The following is a 23,473-nucleotide window of genomic DNA, read 5'->3' as shown; positions in this document are numbered from 1 at the left end:
CCAGCTCTGAGGTCATTGATGCGGCACCAGCTCAGCATGCACAGGACAGATCTTACAATTGTTTTTCCCACGATGACACTATTTGTGCCGCGTAGCAAAATTACAGATTTGTAACAGTATTAAGTGATAACAAGGCACAGATGAAAACGTAAATTATAAAAGGAATGTATATTGTTCACAAACAATTAAGTAATAACAAATAATATAGGAGTATCTGGAATACCAATTACGCTCGGCAGCGTATAAATAAGCTTATTATTCGAATATTCTTATTATTCTAATAATAAGCTCAGCAGCTTATTATTCGAAATAATTTGCTATATCACAGTATTCATTTAACAGTGTATCTAGTAAACTTAAAAGGCAAAAATATTAAATATATAAGTTTAAAAAAACATCAAAAAGTGTGACTCGAACCGAGGACTCGCAACCCACATTCCTGTTGTTCTAACCCCTATACCACACTACCTACACTTCGGAGTGGAAGATGAATATCCTTATTTTAATATTTATTTTAAAAAAAAATAGTGTGTGTGTGTGTGTGTGTGTGTGTGTGTGTGTGTGTGTGTGTGTGTGTGTGTGTGTGTGTGTGTGTGTGTGTGTGTGTGTGTGTGTGTGTGTGTGTGTGTGTGTGTGTGTGTGTGTGTGTGTGTGTGTGTGTGTGTGTGTGTGTGTGTGTGTGTGTGTGTGTGTGTGTGTGTGTGTGTGTGTGTGTGTGTGTGTGTGTGTGTGTGTGTGTGTGTGTAATCATGAATTTTCAGAAAAGGCGCCAATATTGATGCGCTTAAAATCTAAATCCTCGGTATAAAAAGTGATCCAAATCGTTAGAGTCGTTTCCGAGACACACGGAATGAGTCAACTTTTATATTTTAGATATAAGACTTGCTCGTTTATAGTTTCAAGATAATTAAAACCACTGACTCTGTCTCAGAGGTTAACGCCTACACACATACATAAAATGTCCTAAAACGTTTGAACAAGCAGTTATTTTTCTAAATCATGCACTTAGACCTATACTTCCAATTGCAAATTAAATAAGATAGACGGTTGTATGGAAACAAGTGGCTTCTGAGATAACTGAAAATAAAAAATTAAATTCTTATATGGTCCCCATAATGTAAACGTATCAGTAAAGTGCTTTTTCCCACATTCATCTAGGAGTATACTGTTCGTTCTCGGATTCTAAAACCTCTGGGCGTTTGCGCATGCGTCAGGATGCGTTTATTTAGTCAAAATGGGGGTGAGAGAAAAGGTGAAAGGAGGAGATGTTTACATTAAATAATAATGTGAACTCGCACTTTACGTTGATTTAAAAGGCATAAAAACTACAGATAACTCCTAATATTGACGAGAAAATATAGTCATTCCCCAAAAAATACTTCAGAGTAATTTTTGTTAACTGTAAGGGACTAACAATTAAATGGTGAACAAAAGGAAGGTTTAATGTTTCTGTTCTTAAAATTTGGTAATTCACATATTTACAAAATGTTAAAATCTTTTCTGTTTGTTATAGGATTTTTTAAAACATTGAAAGTAACAAAAACAGATAATTTTGCTGCTAATAATATTATATAAAAAATATTCTTCATTTCACTCTTAAAAGCTTTTATTTAATTTTTTTGCCATTTGAACTGGTTATATAAGCAATCAATGCGGAACTTTGAATTAAATAAAGTAGCACGGTTAGAAACGACACAGCTACAAGTAGACAAAAAAAAAAAAAAAAAAAAAAAAAAAAAAAAAAAAAACGAAAGGAAAAGTATCTAATGGGGCGAAAATGAAGATCAAAGAATGACGAAGAATTCTGGAAATGCGCTTATTCTTCGAAGTCCCTAAAAAAACTCGAAAGAACAATACACAGTTCAAACTTTATCAAAAAAATTTGAAGTTATATGCTTATTTTAAAATTTTGAAGGGTTAATCTAAAATTTAGAAATAAGTATTTGGAACATTACAATTTCGATATGAGCATTCATTATATCGAAATTTGAGAAAATGAACATTTAAGATGTCTCAAAGAAGTAATGGAATACAGAAAAAAAAAAACTATCTGTAATTACGCTTGATAGTAATGAATTATGTATTTTAATTAAACGAATTAAAATACAACGAATAATGTATTTAAATGAATAATGTATTTTAATTAAACGAATAATGTATTTTAGTAAATTTTCATTCTTTTGAAATGATAATTTATATTGTATACAATAGTAATACTAGCCTAGTTACAGGTGAATACTAACGATTTTTTCTAAATTTCCATAATATTTCAATAAAATACTCTTACAGAACGGTTTAGCGACTATTTTACAACTGGTTCCAATATCAAATAGAATCAAATTTGTTTTTTCCTCAAAACGTTCTTTGGACAGACGAACGTTCGTTATACGTGATAGAAGCATCAGTGTCAAAACATTCTCTTTTGAAAAAAAAAATATTCCATGTAAAATTAGATCCGAGTTAAAGTAACGAGTAAAGTTTTGAGACAATTTATATTGTATGCAGTCGTAATGCTGGGAAAATTGCAAATGAATACTAAAATCATTTTCTGAGTTTCTATAATCCTTCTAGAAAATATATTTAAAGAACGGTTTAGCGATTGCAAATTACAGGATTCTTACGTCCCCTTGGGAGGACGAAGACTTATACAAATTATATAGAAACTAATATTTTGGTTTATTTATTTTTCAAGTTATCCTAGTACTGGTGTACAAATAGCCAGTTCTGAATTCATCATTCCGGAAATGATAGTGTTGAGAATTCTTCATTGAAATTACTGGCATCCAAATAAAATTTGTGAAATACATGGACAGCTACAATCAAATTATGGTCTATGTGGATAGTAAAAAATTTTGTAAATTCTTATTATTATCTTCTACAGAATCTTTTTTTTTCATAATTTGTTTTTGATAATTTTTTTATGCATTTGGATACTTTATTGGATAAAATTTTGCAATTGGAAATAAATATCCGATTACAATAGTTAAGAAACTAAATGCTTCTTCAATATCTTTTTATCATCCTTTATATGCATATAAACTATGCCAATAAACAAACATCACAAAAAATATTTCGTAATTTACAGCGAAAATTTTGGAATTTTTGATTTGGTATCTGATAAGAAAAATGTTGTCTGATGCTCGTATTGAATGTCAAAATAAATTAGATATAGTTTCTAAATATTGTAACTAATTATTTTCTTCTTGGTCATATAAAATTTGAAAAATTGAGTTAAGTGATGTTGCAAGATGCTTACGCGGAGATATATATATATGTAATGATATTTTTAAAACTAAATTGATTCTCTCTAATTTTTCTCGTAAATTAGCCCATGTTAACTTCATTCTAAAATGTTCTATCCCCTGATCCTTCTACTTTTTATTTAATTATTTCTAACACGAACTCTAGAAAACTGATGACTTTTGCATTTTCTCGTACTTTGAGAGAATCGATAAAAATTGCTAATACCCACACATACTTTACAAAGATACTTAAGATTCGCCTGCCTAAATCTACAAGTTTCAAAGAAATACTTATGAATTTTTTTAGTAAAACAATGAAGGGAAACATTTCAGCCTTTTAGTTCTTGTATCGCGTTGTAAACAGGCGTCATATCATCGCTTCTTTCCTACGCATAAATATCTTCCGTGTAAAAGAAATTGAAATCTAAATTCAAAAATCTCTTCTTTTCGACCCCCACATTTGCAAAATTATGTTTACATTTGTGTGTGTGTATGTGTGTGTGTGTGTGTGTGTGTGTGTGTGTGTGTGTGTGTGTGTGTGTGTGTGTGTGTGTGTGTGTTACAGTCATTGTGATTAATAGCTGCAATAAATAATTACAGAATTTATTATTAATAATAAACCATTAATTACATTGACGTTAACATACATATGCATTGACATCTCTGACAAAAAAAAATTTCAAAGATTTAATTAATTTTGAGTCAAAGCATTACATTTCAAGCATAAAATTTAATATTCTGTTGATTAAGTTACAGTTTAAGTCATAATCTATTCATCGCGTGCTCTACTGTCACTTAAATAGTCTTATAAATAGTTATTCAATATTATCCGAGACAATAATCACATTAAGCTAACACCATCACTTCCAAACGATCGGTGAAATTCTGATGGATCGTGATAACCTATTTCTCGGTCACTGACTAAAAATATTGGTTCGGTAAAGTCACCTTATCTCGCACCTTTTTGGATAGAGTAGGATTGAATTGTTTACATAAGTTAGAAAGTTGACACATTAGAATGCTTCGACGTGTGAAAATGAAAAAGCGGGGTTAAATTATTTTAATAAATATTTTAGAATGATATTTTTGTCTAAGAAATTTAGGAATATTTAATCAGTTATTGGAGTAATTTCGAGAAAATTTAATATATTTAATCACATTTTTTAGCCAAAACTATTCTAATTCTAGTATTTTTAGCAATGGCAGTGCTAATAATAGTAATCCTAACTCATCCCTTTCCATATTGAATCGAGGAAATTCCTAAAAGAACATTTTATAAATGGATCATTTAGAGCAACATTTATTTATATGTAATGATATTTTAAAATTTAATTTAATCCTAATTAATTTCCTAATTTTTTTAGCCTAATTCAGCCCATGTCAAAGTCATTCTGAAATATTCTCTTATTTCCTGATACCATTCCACTTTTCTTTTTAATTAATTCGATGAAGCTTTGCAAAAAATATTGATTACGTCAGCGGTTCCCACGTGCCGAGTGAAGGCATAGAGAATCGCTGATGTAAACAGATTCTTCTAAAGGATCCATCTGTTTCTCTTGTCAAGGTCGACACGTGTGAGAAATTCCAATCAGAATCGATATGTGTCAGAAATCTCATGTTATATAAGACCAGGGAAAATTAATCGATTGCTTCTTCTTGTTGTCTAATCTGTTGATGTGAAAGGAGGTGCCTTGTCCGCATCTCCTCTTGCAAATAAATTATGCCTTCCCGGGATGGATTCTTTAATCCATCCCGGGAAGGCATAATTTATTTGCAAGAGGAAGAGAATAAAATGAACTTAAAAATGCAAAGTGTCTTCTCCATCATCGTACCTGCCTTCTGCTTTCAAAAATTAAGCGATTACATTATATATATAAAGATATCATTAAAATAAAATGCTAAAAATTCAATCTAATAATAATAAGACAAATACAAAAAGCAATTTAAACAAATAATGAAATGAAACAAATTATTATACTTTCAATATCTTAATTATTTATAAAAAAATTGAAAAATAATCCTTCCATAAACATTAATAAATACTATATTATTGGTATAATATTCTTTTCTTATCTCTTAGCAGGTTTCAATGAAGAATACACCAGGTAATTCCAGATATCCTACTTATTCAAAAGCTAGCCAATCCAACCATGCTTAAGTAAGTCATTAATTGAAATACAATTATCCCGGCGTAACAAAAAGTCTGCTAATAATCAATATAAGTATTAACATTTGGCATGTACTTTCAAGACAATTGTATTTCCAAGTTCATGTACCCATTATGCATATATTTTATTGATTTTTTTCTAACTTTTAGGAAATCAAAATATGTACAATAATTAATCTGAAAATTTAGTGATCATAATTTAAAAACAACCAGCTAGAAATAACATTGACTGAAATAATTCTTCATTGAAAAATCTAGAAATTCCGTTGATACTATCCTAGATCTTCCCATTCCTCGAATTCCATCAACTAGAAATTCCATTGATGGTAAAGTATTGTATCGATATTTTAAATCCAATCAAAAGATCTTGATTTGATCAAACCATATATTAGAAACAAACATAAAAATTAAAACAATTTAATTCTATCAAACCTTTCTTCCAAATCATCCATTCATGTATCTAGCCATAAACTGTAGAGTATTCAATTAACTGTCTTTGAAATTATTTCCCCAATAAAAATTATCTCGAAGAAAATTCCATTAAATTCTCTCTAAGTTAATATACAATTCAGGTTAAAAGCAACCAATCAGTTAAAAATAAACGATTTCTTTAATAAATATTGCGAGAATGCCATTAAATTTTCAGCCAACTATTGCACAAAACTTGTTTTTCGTCTTATAAATAATTGAAAATGTATTGATCATTCTAAAAATATGAAGCTTGCGCAATGGATTGAAGTTGAACAACAAATCGATAACTTTTTAACAACAACAAAGTACCTTTCGTCAGAAACTAATTCCTATAAAAGTGCCTGTAAAAACGTACACTCATTGCATAATTTTCTCCAGGAGTGTGCCTACTGTAAATGACATCCTGTTGATGGATGTTATTACTATCAAAAGTTGTAGTACCAGTGTGAGAAGGAGAACAGGTGGTATCCTGGTATACCGCATCAATCTTCCCAGGCCTAAGAATTCGTGATATGACGAGGAAAAATCTCGACAACACAGCCAGTAAAAAGAATGATTGAATTCGGCCAATCATTAGTCTGAGAAAAAAAAAAAGGAAGGATTCTGGCCCAGCATGCTAACAAATCTTCCGCGTGCATTCTGTTTGCTAGCAGTACATACATAAAAAAAAAAAGAAAAAAAAATTGGATTGCGTAATGTAGGGAGATGGGAAAATCTAAATGATAAATAGTTTCAAAAAAATGAGGAACGGAAATTGAAAAGATCGTGAAAGTTTTCTTTCGGTAACGTTAAATAAATCTTTTGGGATAATTTTTTTTTGAAGATTTCACAGACTTAACTCATTTTTTTTTTCTTCTTAAATGTTTGATTATTTTTATAGTTCTTCTATTTTCTATTATTTGCTGACATTATACAATGCAACGCATATGAATGATTATACTTTAAGCAGTATTTTCTGAAAGAATTAAGCTGAAAATTTGAAATAATCTTCTCTTTTATGCTCATTTTTGTTGGAATTTTGGTTAAAAGAAATACGTTTGGCCTTATTTCGGATTTAAAAAAATCGCACGATCATCGTTAATAAAATCGAGGAGGGAAATACATTTTGAAAATGCATTTAGATGCCTATTTGTATCTTTTACTAAAATCTCACATGCCTCTTAAATGTTTGATTATTTTTATAGTTCTTCTATTTTCTATTATTTGCTGACATTATACAATGCAACGCATATGAATGATTATACTTTAAGCAGTATTTTCTGAAAAAATTAAGCTGAAAATTTGAAATAATCTTCTCTTTTATGCTCATTTTTGTTGGAATTTTGGTTAAAAGAAATACGTTTGGCCTTATTTCGGATTTTAAAAAATCGCACGATCATCGTTAATAAAATCGAGGAGGGAAATACATTTTGAAAATGCATTTAGATGCCTATTTGTATCTTTTACTAAAATCTCACATGCCTCTTAAATGTTTGATTATTTTTATAGTTCTTCTATTTTCTATTATTTGCTGACATTATACAATGCAACGCATATGAATGATTATACTTTAAGCAGTATTTTCTGAAAAAATTAAGCTGAAAATTTGAAATAATCTTCTCTTTTATGCTCATTTTTGTTGGAATTTTGGTTAAAAGAAATACGTTTGGCCTTATTTCGGATTTAAAAAAATCGCACGATCATCGTTAATAAAATCGAGGAGGGAAATACATTTTGAAAATGCATTTAGATGCCTATTTGTATCTTTTACTAAAATCTCACATGCCTCTTAAATGTTGGAATAGTCAAAAATTCGAATCTTCATATATTATATAAAAAAACTGATTAAATATTTGGTATACGTTTAATATTTGTATATGTTCACATATAATATACTAGCCGCCTTTGGCGACCAGCCGGTTCGCCAATCTTAATGTTCGTTAAAATTTTCATAATTAAATATTTTATGCAATTTCTACTTTAATAGCTTCTTCATCAAAATATTTTAAAACTTCAAATTTTGATTATCATATAATTCATTCATAATATTATAAAGGCCTTCAGTCATAACGTAATATGTATCTCTCTCATTTTCTGTTAGCACCCGTAGAATTTATGCTTTAAATTAAAGTGGAAAGAATTTATCTTCAATTAATATAATAATATTTTTTTACTGAAACAAAGCATTTTTTTATAATCTGATTACTGAAAATAGAGTCACTCAGTGTTTAAACTTTATGGGCACTAAAGAATATTTTTTTAAATTTATGTAATATCTCAAGAGTTGGTCAACAAAATTTTCTTAGATTCATTATGAGCAGATCGATTCATTAACAATGTTTAAATTTAAATGCATCAAACACTAAGAAAATAAAACGAATCGTTTAAAATAAACGGTTGAAAACAGGTTTTAAAAAAACTACTTAAAAAACGTTGTACTTAAAACTATAAGCATATACATGTTGTCATGGCAACAATCAGAACAGAATGCGCATGCGTGAATTTTCTTCGCCGGTTACGTAACGCAAATACGTGATTTTTTCTACGCCAGTTGGGGTAACGCTATGCGGATTAGAAATTTTTAATTTCCTTTATTCTGTTTTATTTTAATTCAAAAGTACTTCAGAATGAATCTGAAAGATTGATTCATTAACAATGTTCAATTTTAAATGCATCAAACATTAAGAAAATAAGCAGAACCGATTGAAATAATCCGCCGAAAAATTTTAACCCTAGCCTCATTACTGTTGGGAGAAAAAAACAACGGAAGCCTTTCTCGTTTGGCGCTGGGGATAATGGAAGATTTTTTTGGCGGAAAAGTTGGCGGTGGGGAAAATGGAAGATTCTTTTGGCGGGAAAGTTAGTTTTTAATTAATAATTAAACTTCTAATTAAAATTTCAAAAAAAGGGACCCCAGGTGCACATTCCCGACCTCTAAGGTATACATGTACCAAATTTGATAGCTGTATGTCAAATGACCTGGCCTGTAGAGCGCCAACACACACACACACACACACACACACACACATTGAGCTTTATTATAAGTACTAGCCGCCTTTGGCGACCAGCCGGTTCGCCAATCTTAATGTTCGTTAAAATTTTAATAATTAAATATTTTATGCAATTCCAACTTTAATAGATTCTTCAGCAAAATATTTTAAAACTTCAAATTTTGAGAGTCATATAATTCACTCATAATATTATAAAGGCCTTCAGTCATAATGTGATATGTATCTCTCCTTTTCTGTTACCCCTCGTAGAATTTATGCTTTAAATTAAAGTGTAAAGGATTAATCTGCAATTAATATAATAATATTTTTTACTGAAACAAAGCATTTTTTTTAATAATATGATTACTGATAATAGAGTCACTGAGCGTTTAAACTTTATGGGCACTAAAGAATATCTTTCTTAATTTATATAATATCTCAAGAATTTGTCAACAAAATTTTCTCAGATTCATCATGAACGGACCGATTCAGTAACAATGTTTCATTTTAAATGCATCAAACACTAAGAAAATAAAATGAATCGTTTAAAATAATCGGTCGAAAACAGGTTTAAAAAACTACTTAAAAAACGATGTACTTAAAACTATAAGCATATATCAAAAAATATATAACTAACATAAATACAATTTAATTACAAAAGCATGCAATTAGCCTAAAAATAATTTAAATCATTGAAAACAGGTTAAAAAAAACTACTTAAAAAACGATGTACTTAAAACTATAAGCATATACAAAAAAATATATAACTAACATAAATACAATTTACTTACAAAAGCATACAACTAACCTAAAAGTAATTTAAATCGTCCGTTGTTAATGGTTGCCATGCCAACAATCAGAACACAGTGCGCATGCGTGAATTTTCTTCGCCTTTTACGGTAACGCAAATGCGTGATTTTTTCTACACCAGTTGGGGTAACGCTATGCAGATTATACATTTTTAATTTCCTTTATTCTGTGATATTTTAATTCAAAAGTACTTCAGAATGAATCTGAAACATGGATTAATTAACAATGTTTAATTTTAAATGCATAAAACATTAAGAAAATAAACAGAATCGTTTGAAATAATCCGCCGAAAAATCTTAACCCTAGCCTCATTACTGTTGGGAGAAAAAAAGAACTAAAGCCTAAATCATTTGGCGTTGGGGAAAATGGAAGATTATTTTGGCGGAAAAGTTGGCGGTGGAGAAAATGGAAGATTTTTTTGGCGGGAAAGTTAGTTTTTAATTAATAATTAAAATTCTAATTAAAATTTCAAAAAAAGGGACCCCAGGTGCACATTCCCGACCTCTAAGGTATACATATACCAAATTTGGTAGCTGTATGTCAAATGACCTGGCCTGTAGAGCGCCAACACACACACACACACACACACACATTGAGCTTTATTATAAGTATAGATATAGATAATATATAGATTTATACATGTATTTATTTTTATATATGTTTGGTATATCTGATAATAGTGCAACGAAGCTAGACACATGTCTCCTTGGCTCGTTGATAAGACATCGGACTGCGGGCAAAGAGATTGCTGGTTCAATCCTCACCAAATAAATTTGTTATTTCTTTATTTCTTTTCCTTTCAGCTCTTCCAGAAGTTTCTGGAATATTCCATAATTTCCTCAGAATCTTTGTACGTCATTTCCTCTTCAGTTAGTTCTAGGAATGTTCTAGAACATTCTATATCTGTATACAAGAGTTTGCTTTACAGTAACCGAGGTCTTTGGTTTACTTTGAATAAACTAATATTGTTCTACGAGTGTTCTCTTCCTTAAGCCTATAAACGTGACAATAGGTTTTTATACATTGAGAACGTTTTTATGAATACCCTGGTTAAAAATCAAATGAACAAGTTGAAAAAAATTTAGAATGCGATTTTATATCAAAATTGTAACTGTGAAAGATTGTAAACTACACCTATTATTACTATAAGAAAAATTACATTTTCAATTTAAAAACTATCTTCGCTGTGAAACCAATGTGAAATATAATGCAGTTGAAATATCTATTGCTTTAACTGACAAAATTTAAATCTATTATTTTTTTTATTTCAATTAATCTGTTTAATGTAATTTGTGGGAACTTTTTTATCATCAACAAGCAGTAGCAGATTCAATATTTTTGTCTTAAGCAGTGACCAATATAAGTCTCCCACCACCCCCTCCAGTTTTTCTAAGCACTCTAGTCAATTCATTTTCACATTTCAATGGATTTTTAACCCAACTTAAAATGAATGATTTATGTTAAGCTAGCTTTTATTTTAGTAATTTTTTTGAAATTTTTAAAAATCTATTTATTGTGTCTCAGGACTTTGTAACATCCTGTATTTAGACAACTCACAAACCAAGCAGACTCTATATGTTATAATAAATATTGTAATATAAAAGTGAATTAATGAAATAGATCAGAACCTGATCAACTATTCTTGCTAAAATGTTAATATTATCCTAATATTTTAGAATCTATGAATATTTTTAATATATTTATTTGGCAACTATGTTTTTAATAATTTTAATACATCTACCTTCAACCCCTCCTCGATTCAAAGGCCTTAAGATCTCTGTAATCGGAATTCTGCCTTTGACAACAAAAATAATTGTCTCATGAAGTTGCAAAAGCAAATTTCACACTAGATACAGGAAGAAATTCTCCGGTACATCTCCCAATCCATCGTAGATTTCAATCCCAATTATAAATAAAGCAAATAAAATTGAATGCAAATCACTATAGTCATACTTCCAAAAGCTATCAACATCGAAAACGGTCCAGCTGAGACACCAACTCCAAATTTACGACCGGATTTAAGAAAATGGCCGGACCAAAACTTTGAAATACTGCTTGCCTCGAAAGCTCCAGTTCCCGGACCGACTTCAGTGATGCGCAACCAAAGTGCCAACCACTGGCAAAGTTCATTATCCGGCGGCCATTATTAATGCACATCCTCCTCTCTACAGTCCGGGGGACTATCCGGCAGTGACTCCCTTCAACTGCAGCAGCCGTCATCGTCGCCGGACCATCAATCCGGGCACAGGCGGACCTTTTAATTGAAGATATAACAACCGCAAAAGCCATTAAGTAGAACAGCTTCTGCCACTCCATGCAGGCGGTAGTTAAAGGCTTTGCTATCTTGATGATTAATTATCATTATCGTTCCCGATTAATTATTAGGGGAACCGATTTACGCAGCCAGAAGAGTTTATCCTCCGCTCGATCATTTTTTGAAGAGAGCAATCCGTTTTCTTGGACGGCCGGATATGCTAATAAATCACTCAGGCGCATCGGACAGAGTGGAACACCACTTTAATTTGTCAGAAATGACTGATAATTGCCGGATTCGGAAGGGAAACAGATATTATTGCATTGGCCAAGCAACTATTTGGTAACTGCTGTGATTAAACATTCGTCAATGTTCAGATATATATCATTTTTTGTTATTCTCTAATGGTGGTTAGGCTTAATATCTTTCTTTAAAGTTCAAATATAGCACCTGAATTTATATAACAAATATACTTTAAAAATATTTTATTCCATATTTGAGAGAAATTTTATTCCATATTTGAGGAAAAATATTTTATTCCATAGATTCTTCCGAAATTTTTTCCCCAGAATCAAATGCCGAATTGTTTTTCAATCTTACCATATTTAATGGCAGAAAATTTAATAAATGGAAATATTTAAATAGATAGCTTTTTTTTCTATAATCTGTAAAATAAGTTACATAACACCACTTTAATTAACTAGAATGATCAGAATTTAATTTATCAGAAATGATAAAAGGAAAAATTCAGAAGGGTAACAGATATTATTGCTTTGGCCAAGTATATATTTAGTAATTATTGTGATTAAACATTCGTCAGTGTTTGGATATATATCATTTTTTTTGTAAAGGTGGCTAAGGTTAATACTTTCCATTAAAGTTGAAGTATAAAGCTGATTTTATGTAGCAAATAGATATTAAGAAATATCTATTACGTTTCCGAAATTTTTCCCCATAATCAAAAGGGCGAATTATTTTTCAATCTTACCACTTTTAATTTTTTAATCTTACCACTGTTTTTTCAATCTTTCACACTAAAATTGTTTACACATAAATTTTTTTCGTCTTTAATCTGTAAAATAAGTTGCATAACATCATTTTAATTTGTCAGAAATAACTGATAACTGCCTGACTCAAAAGGGAAACAAATACTATTGCATTTCCCCTGTAACTATTTTGTAACTGTTGCGATTAAACATTCGTCAGAGCTTGGATATATATCATTTTTTCTCCCTAATGGTGGTGCTGGTTAATGCCTTTCGTTCAATTATAACACTTGAATTTATATAGCAAGTATATTTAAAAAAATATTTTGTTCCATATTTCAGAAAAATACAATTCCGAATTTTTTTCTCCAGAATCAAATGGTCCATTGTTTTTCTAATCTTACAAATTTAATAAACAGAAAATTAATATATATAAATATTATATATCTAGATATTTTTGTCTTAATTTTAAAAATAAGTTACATATAACAACCAAATTAGAATTAAATATTAAATGCGAAAACGGAGCCAAAAAGAAACTAATGATGAATCCGGCCTGAGGACTTTTAAAACGGCACCCAGAAGGCAAGGATTCAATCCAGGGACTTTTTTTCTTGTGAGGGGTCTGATTTTCATCCAAATATTGGTCCTTTGTAACGCCAAAGTCCCAAGAAATTGAACTCTTGGTGATAAGAATTAGTATCATAAAATCAAAGACAATACATTATGCAATAATAAGCAAAATATTATTTTAAAATTTTAAATCTCAGCAAGACCACAGCAAAATTAAATAAACTAAACTGCAAAAAGACCATTGTATCATAAAATCAAAAAATATTTAAGCAAAGAACAAAATGAAATAAACTAGAAAATTTAGTTGTGAAAAAATAGAATGTGTTAGAAAATAGACACACCTTCTCTTATTAAAACTTCTATATTGCAGAAGTTTTTGGGAAAATCATTGGAAGTATTTAATGAGCTTGTTTGTTGCTTCAGTATAAGAAATTTTGTTATTACAGATATTTTTTTAATCCTGTTAAATTGGGAAAAAATCATGTTTGAAAACTTTAGAATTTAAATTAAAATAGTAATTACTAATTACTTTGAAGTTAAGACCATTCCTTTTAACATAAATACCCACTAGAGTTTTTTCCATTAGAAATTTCTATTTTTAAATCCAGATAGATAGCTTTGTGTTGATTTTCGATCATTTCAGTTAAAATTAAATCTTTTGGATAACAACCAAACACAACATTAGCATTTGTTTAACAAAAGCAATCATCAATATATCTCCAACCATTATTAAATTATGCTAAATTATTTTTTTTTTCTCATAGTAGTGCAAAAAAATACTGGCTAAAGCACTTACATCTAACAAGTATTTTTTTTTCAATAAATCATATCCCTAGAAAATTCATAATATGAAAATTCTCTTGTTAAAATACTGCCCATAAATTTACGAGGAATTTAATGCCTACATAACATTTTTTAAATAATGTTATTCTTAATAATAATAATTTTTATATTTTGCCATATAATATTTCAAACTTGCGAGCTAGATAGAGAAATTATTTTAAAAAATAGCCCGAAATAGCCAGAAAAATGAAGAAGTTTGAATATAAACAATATAGAATTGAATGTATTAAAATAAATTTTAGCAAATTTAATACAATATTTTACACATCCATTACAAAAAAAAATTAAAAAACATAAAAACAGCTGTTAAAATTTTTTTCATATTTTTAGTTCTGCTACTGTATCGGACAAATTTTATTAATAAGATTTTACTTTGATTTGTCCAAATGTCTAATATTTTAGATTTCCCCTAAGTACGAAATCTCTAATCAAATCACGTCCATTAAAGCCTGTAAATCTAATTTCCTCTCTTCAGTTATATTTCAGCCAATTAATATCGAAATAAAAATTGGGAATTTTCTCCAACTTTGTTTTATTTCTGCAATGAATATCTATTAAAGAGATACCAAATAACATTAAAATATATCTCAAATGAATTTGAAACTTTCTAAGGATGAATAATTTGGTAATCGAATTTTCTAAGTTTCGTCTAAATTTTGCAAACTTTTTATTAATTTTTATCAGAAAGGTTATAATAAATGTTATATTTAGAATATTTATTGAAATATCTCACTACTTAACAAAGTTATCGGCTTTTTCTCCAAATATATGATGTTTAACTTGATAATTAGTCATAGGGAATGCAATATTTATGATGAATAGTTAATACAAACTAATTTGTCTGGATCTAACTATTAGTGTCAGAAGGCTCTTTAAAGCTTTCAGACCTGTATCTTCAAAGAACATTTTAATAAAATATATGCAGTTTTAGGAAATTTCCAGGAGTAAGTTTTACTTTGGATAAACATAAACAAGCAAGAAGTTAAAAACAGACAGCCGAGAATTAAAATTTTTAAGGAAAACCCTAGGAGGATAGTTGTAATAGCGATTCTCAAGATGTTTCGCCAAAAATAAATATTGCAAATATTATAAAACAATAATTAAGAAAGGGTGGTATAGTTCACACTCCAGATCTACATCTAATTTAATTAGTTATTATTCTGAATTAAAATTTGGTAACGTTATATGGTGATTTCATCACTGGCATGGTGAATTTTCTAATGACAATTATTCTCACCAAAATTGAATAGAATTACCATTTTTTCCCTCAATATGTGAACTGAAACAATTTATTATATTGCATGAGGATATAACATTGCTTTCCACTGATTAGTGTAATATGGCAGATAGCTTATATATTTTTTAAAGATTTGATTTCCAATTATCAATGTATTTCTTACCCATATTTATATAATATTGTGCATATTTTAACATGATCTGAGTCACTTCAAAAGTTCCCTGTACTTGAATTGATAATCATTCCCATGGTAGGTAAAGTGTGGGGGGTCGAGTTACCTGCTCTTTGAGGAGTGAACTTACTTCTTAAGTTTAGTTTAGTTGCATTAACATCCTGTTTTAAAGCAACACAAGGGATGTTTTGGGAAGGAATTCGTAAATTTGAACCACAATCAGATGATTTAGACGACAGCTGAACTAGCAATCACTCTCCAAGCTTCCACACCACACCAGCGGGAGGACGTTTGGCCCTGACGGATTTAACGTTCACCAGATCCGATTTCACGACGGTTCATCGATGGAATCGGGTCTTGAACTTGAAACTGTCCGGTTCCGAAGCCGAGAAAATACTTCCTAAAGAAATTCGATCGAGACTAATAATGACCACTAGATTTCTATCTTAGTTTCCATCCAAAAGCTGCCTTGACTACTTTCATTCAAATCACTTCGCATGTCTGCGGACTGGTAGGATTAAACTCCATTACAGTTGCCTATTTATTTATTTATTTTTTGGCGCAGAAAAGGAGATGAATTTTCTTTCATTTTTAAGTTTAAAATTCTTGGAATTGCTGCAATCGGATTTCTTTTTACGGAAATATATGAAGTTCTTTTCATATAGTTTTATTCACATGTCAAATCTTGGGTATAATGAATGGTTGTGTGGATACGTAGATAAATATACAATAGGCACATGATTATTATTTTTTATCAATAAGCACTTTTGGATTTTCATCTTTCGAACTAAGGTGTTGTCCTTAAAACCCAGGCCGCGATGACCTAACAGTAAGGTTTTGACTTTGAAGCCGAATGATTCACAGTCGGAACCTGACTCTACTAAACATTCGGCTCGTTAAACTCGATGTGATGGAAAAATTGAATTCCTGTTAGTGCGGTACGCATAGTGCATGCCAGCTCAGATTCGTCCTTGCCATCTGACCGAAGTTAAAAATCACAAGGCTCCTCCCAAATTAGCCCTAGTGTTGTTTCCAAACGGAATCGTAATGTAACTTAATCTTATTTTTCCCTATGCTCAAATGATCTGAAGTGGCTGCCATTGTTAATAATTCTAAATTATTGTTAGTTTTTGAAGACCAATCGTTGTTTCTCTCCATAAAGGATAATTATAAAATATTCCGAAAATGTTAAAGGTACAAAATGGTTTTATAACAGAACATGGAATTGCAAATGGAAGGGATAATATAAAAGGTTGGGTGTTCTTTCTCTGCAAATTAAATACAAAGGTAGGAAAAACTAGATATCATCACGTACAAAATGATTTAAAGGAATAGAAATTCACAATAACACAACTGTTGTAATAACAAATCGTATTCAGAAAAATAGACGCAATCATATCAGCATACCGGTGTTATTGCCGGCCTGCCAGAAAAAAGTGAGTGCACAAAAAAAATAATGGCTTAATGGCAAAAAAGAATGGCGAGGAGAGAATTATGGTTGAGTCCTAATGGTTTTCATACATGTCCTCCCGTCATAAATAGTTCAGTCCAAAAAATGGTTTTAACTCAATACTGCACTATAACTATACTATTGCTGTTGCTAGACCTTAACCCCTTCGTATTAAATGACGAGTCTGACTTGTGCATCGAATTACTAAATTTTCAATTCAGATTCTGTAATAAATTGAATGTAATAATTTGAAATGCAAAAATCACTTAAAAATGCTTAAATATCTCAAATAACCTTATATTATTCATAGGATGTAAAATAATAATAAGTATATCAAATAGAATGTCACATCTAATTAGGAAATTAAATAAATTCTTGTATCAAAGGGTTAATGATTTGGATTTAAGAAAAGATGCTAGCGTACTTGAACCATTTCATTTAAAACAGATTTTGCATTAGACGAATTCTCCTTAAACGGCATTTATTCCACAATGCACATCGGGCTTATTGTAGAACAATTTTCTTTATGAATATCAAAAAAATTTAATATATAATACAAAAAAATTTAACTATATGAAAATATAATATACAAAATATGCAGTAGTAGTTTTCACATAAATATCATATTTTATATATACATCGATTTTTAAAAGTTAATAATTTTAAGTAGCAAGTTTTTTTTATTATTTATTGATGGCAAAATTATATTACTAAATTCGAAATTAAACTTATTTTTGACATTCTTCCAATACTAAAAAACAAGTACGTGCATTTGGCTTGAAAAGCTCGAACATCTATTTTTTTAAGATATGAAATTGATGGAAATTTTTCCAATGATTTTGAATAAAATTACTTTTAATTCGCGATTTTTCACTGAAAAAATCGAATTTTATGAAATATTTTTAAAGCCTCGAACCTCGCAGGTCCGATGCTTTTCTTCTCAAGTTTGAATCCTTTTGTATATCAACAATGATTTCATTCGTGGTTACATATTTTAAAAGGATCTCACGCTTATAGTTTAGTGATGAATGTTCTCTTAATTAGCAATGAATGCAGCTTAATATGATCTAAATTTAGCAAATCTAACACATTAAAAATCACTAAATCAACAAATTATCAAAAGATTCATTTTCAGTTTTTTCCTGATTAATAGTGTTTAATATTTTTAACAGTTCTTTTTATAAGGAGGGAAGTAAATAAACATGATCTTTTAAAATCCCGTCTCTAAGGAGAAATTAACAGTACCTCTATTAAGTCTGCTAAATTTTTAAATTGATCGGTTCATAGAGATGAGTTGCATTTCTTTTTATTTCAAAAAGAAATTCAAATCTATGTTAGAAATGCTATTTAACACACTGATCATGGTAAGTTAAATAGATGCAATTTTCGGGGAAAAAATAAAAAGTAGCTGCGCTCTATCTAAAGACAATTTATATATCAAAAAAATAAAAATATCCTGGAGATTTCAATTAATAATCTATCATTAATTGTCCAACATATAAAATAGTATTCAGTACGTTCGCTGCCCTTATTCGTTCTCGTGATTCAAACAATTTATCTAATTAGATTAGCACTTTGCTATTCCTAAATAGTAGTGAAAAAATAGCCTTCTAGGAATACAGGTGATAAATTCGTCAACAAAGAAGTAAATGAAATTCAGGGATACAGGAAACATTTCAGAAAGATTTGAAAAATCATCAGTCACGGTAAATGAGCTAAAATAATTGCTTGTACTGGTATGCTATTGACTGAGTGATGCCAAGTAAATTGAGTTAAAGTTTCTTTGAGGCTATTTCGGTATAAACATGATTTTGAAAAGTAGTCAGTTGCGAGTTTTTTAAACAAATATAGTCGTACTGTATCCGTTAGATACTCCAGTATACATTGTTATTAATAAATAATGTAGTTTAGTGATAGGATAATATAGATATATAAGCACAATTTAAAGATACAAAAATAACATAATAAAATTAAAATAAAAAGTTATAAAACAGAATTGGAAGGTAGCAAAAAAAAAATTGCTCTGACACAGATAGCATCATCTAGTTATTGAAAAATGAAGCAATCATGTATCTGTCAAATAAGGCATAACTAACGGAATGTCAAGGAAGAAATTCGAAATGGTACTTACCTTTCCAAGCTTCTACGCCTCAAACTCAAGAGCGTTGACAATCCGCAACTATATGCTAATAACCATTCACTAGTTTGATAATGTTCTTTGAAATCGTGTTTCATAATCTTCCGCAACACGGCCATACGTCAGTCATTAGAAATCATTAACTCAGATTTTGATCCACCATGCTTGGCTATTTGATTCATATTGAATTTTCAGTTAATAGCAATCAGTATGGCTAGAAATTCTGTTTAATTCGACAAGTCTATGTATTCTTCGTCATTAGTGCCTATGTATTCTTCGTCACTATGACTGAAAATTAAAAACGCCATCATATCAAGTCATAACGAAATGTAACATCCTTCTCATAATTTAATTGGTTAAGTGCTTTCGTTCTCCACACACTTCAATCCAAATCTCCATTTATTTAAAAAGCGATAGTTGTCTCACCAAAATTTTCTCATGCTTATCATGCCAGAGAATGCCTCACTTAGCACTGACGTACAATAGCAACAAATTATTAACTTTTGGCTTGAATTTAACATTTTTACTGAAGCAATCGTGTCATCCTTGGCGAGTTATTTGGCGATTAATATCCGGCGTCAGGTAAATAATGAATCACGTATCACATTTGTGATTTAGATGGGTTTTTTCCCTCTGCCGATTGAAAAAAGAATTGTCACAAAACTGTCCATGTAGTCACAAAGCCTCTTACCATATTTTATATATTTAAGTCACTGCGTTTTTGAATTATTGCGCTTGTTTCTGAAAGTACAGACCAACAGACTGTCAACCCATAGTAAGATTTCGCTCGAATTTTGACAATGTTTATACTGTAGATATTGAATCTGTTTACCGAATTTCATCTTTCTAGCACTCTTCGTTTTGTAATTATCGTGTTAACTTATATTCGAACAAACGGACACACAGACTTCCTCTGAACAAATTTTACTCAGAATTTGATAGATATCTGCACATTTGGTGTCAATATCGCACACCAAATTTCAACCATCTAGCTCAAAGCGTTTTTGTTTTATTTTTGTCATAGTCAGACGGGCATTTTTCAAAAATGTGTTTTTAGAACTGAGGGAGGTCTAAAAAGTGGTCAAAATATAGCGTCAAAATCTCGAGTTAAAATTTTTTGACGATTAGTTTAATTTCTTAATAATACTATACGAATAAGAAAGCCGGCGTCCTGGCATAGGGGTAGCGCATTTTCCCCGTGATCTGGGCTTTCCGGGTTCGAGTCCCGGTTTGGACATGGTTGTTCTTCCTGTTCTATCTGTGAGATGTATGAATGTGCCCTCCTGCAAAAAGGGGTTGTGCAAGCGAATGAGTGATGCGTGAGTAGTCAAGTCGTACTCTTGACCCAAGTTGGCTCGACTATAAAAACAAGAGGCGCTTCCCCTCAGGCTTAAATCGGCTCTCTTAGAACAGAGAGCTTGTCCGTGGCAAGTGCCATAAGAAACAACAATGAATAAGAAATAAGAATGAAAACTGATTTGCTTTATTAAGAGTTTTTACAATTTTATTACGCAACTTTTTGTGTATACGTCATCGCTTGACTTTTAAAAAAGGGGAACTTGAGGGACTTTAAGAAATTAATTCCCCTGTTAACTGCTTAACCAATAATCAGGTCATAATATCTCTTATTGGCATTGCATTGCATTTTATCAAAAAGTCATGCTATTTGCCAATATAGGGAAATAAATCCATCTTATGTAAGAAATAAAGCTATTTTCCTTTTTATAAAAAGTCCAAAGCTTATGTAAACAAAATTTACAAAAATATTTAACAATGTTTCAGATTTTCAATGGAAAAGAAAAACAAAGAACTGATCACGTAAAGTAAGCTATTTTAGGTATGACGAATATGTTAAAGCAAACCAAGTACTGTATTTTGTTTTATATTTTTAATCATAAAAATAAATATTCGAATAATAGAATCTCTTTCATTGTCATAATAGAAATTCTTACATAAAGATCCTTTATAAAAATCTTGCAAGAATTTAAAAAAAAATCTTAAAGAGAAAGCATCGATCAAATATTTATCCTTTTTAAACTTTTAATTTGCTTTATTAGCCGTTTTGAAACAATCTAAAAGAATTGTGAAATGAGTATGACTTTTACCTTATTTTTCTTTTTGATAATGAATGTATCTAAAAAAAAGAGATTATTAGATTTCTTTAAAAAAGAGAATTAAAATATTACAACATGATATGTAAGACTCTTTTGTGTGAAGAAATATGATGAATACACTTTTTATGTATTCATTAAAGATAAATATCTCGTTTTCTTAAGATGTGATATTTTTGACATGTCCTGAGGGAAGATGTGTAGTTACATTTGATTGATTTCATCCTTTATAAGTTTTCTTATGATAATGATTAAAGTCACAATGGCGAAATAATAAGGTTTAAAACTGAAATATTTTTTTTTCTATCTCTACTTGTAATGAAGATATATACATATTATTTGCGTATGTTTCAGTGTGTTTATTAGCTCTCTACAGACAAAAGAAAAAAGAAGAAAAGCTAAATTTCAAAAGAATTCACAAGTAGATTAGTTTTCTTGGCTTCGAATTAATTCTGGAAAAGAAATTGCTTCAACTTCAGAAATTACAATTCAAACTTGAACTAAGGAAGAAATTTCTACTCCAAATACAGTCTTGCAATTAAAATGTTGAAAGGTGAAATTTGTTGAAGATCCGTGTTTTATACAAATATGACCGCATAAGAAAATAATGACGGAAATGGCAATAACAAATACGATCAAGAGAGTATAAATGATCCCAGTTCATGGCCAAGTATTAAACTGATAAATTTAGAATGTTTGTGTTAAAGTAGATCTGTACAACACAAGGGATTTTTTTGCTAAAAATGCTGAAAATAGATCGTTTTCCACTACGTACTACTTTTAAAAAATGCAAATGGTGAAACCCAATTTCGCAGTTGGTTAATTTATTCAAAAACTCAAGACTCCGAGTTTTGATTTTGTTGTATACTGTTTCCAAAAGAAGACATAACAAAACTACACTATTTATAGATGACTATGATAACTGGAGAAAGCTGTCAACTGTAGTGTAGTGGTCATTTTAATTCGTGTATTGCTTGGGAAGATTTACTAAAGAGACTAAATTTTACGTTCAACTATTGGTAAAACAAATCAAGTTAAATGGTTCTATTTTTCTAATCTTCCACTTCGAGGAAATCGCGAAATAAAAGGATAACCTAATAATGGACATTTTTTATGTTTGATCGAATTATTAAGTAAATACGACCCCATGCTAACGGATCATGTAAACAAAATAAAAAATTCGAAAAATACAATTGTGCATCATTTACAGCACATAGTTCAAAAACAAATGCTCTCTGCATTAGGAAATTAAGTCCTTAACAAAATGAAACATGTCCTTAACAAAAGCAACCATGCACTATAGTATTCAAAGGGATTGTAGTCTTGATATTTCACATAAAGAACAAACTTTGATCATTATTATGTATGTAAAATTTGAAGAGAAAAGGTTAACTATAAATGAGTCATTTATAAGGTTTATTGAAGGAACTGATGTCACTGGAGAAGGACTAACAAAAACTCTATTGAAAAGATTTAATGAGCTTGATTTAAATATTATGAATAGTAGAAGGCAAACGTATGACAATGGTAGTCACATGAAAGGGAAATATAAAGGAGTGCAATCTAGAATAATTTCTCTAAATCCGCATGCAATTTATGCTTCTTGCTTATCAGATTCTTTTAATTTATTAATTTATGATGCCATATGATATATATAGTAAAAAACTTTTGGGGATATTGCAGTGTTTATATTGCTTATTTTCTGCAACGGGAAAAAATGGGAAATTCTGCAAATCATTTAAACATTACTCTTAAACCATTAAAAAGCCAAAATAGAATAGGTGAAAGCAATGTATACATAGTTCGAAGGAACTTATAATGCCTAAGAATAATTTATTAAAGTTTAAATGATGTAAGTAACGATAATATAGTGGTATCCGAAGCCAAAAGTTTATTAGGTGCAAGAAATATCATTTATTTTATGTTTAATAGCATTGATTGCAATATTTTCCAAAATTAACACTAGCAATTAACTATCTCAAGCAGAAATAATTGTTCTTGACTCGAATTTCAATTTAGTCAATAAAATTAAAACTGAAATCCAAAATTTA

This window comes from Argiope bruennichi, chromosome 1, assembly GCF_947563725.1.
Source record: "Argiope bruennichi chromosome 1, qqArgBrue1.1, whole genome shotgun sequence".
In the NCBI taxonomy this organism is placed as follows: Eukaryota; Metazoa; Arthropoda; class Arachnida; order Araneae; family Araneidae; genus Argiope; species Argiope bruennichi.
Note: the sequence above shows the minus strand (reverse complement) of the source record.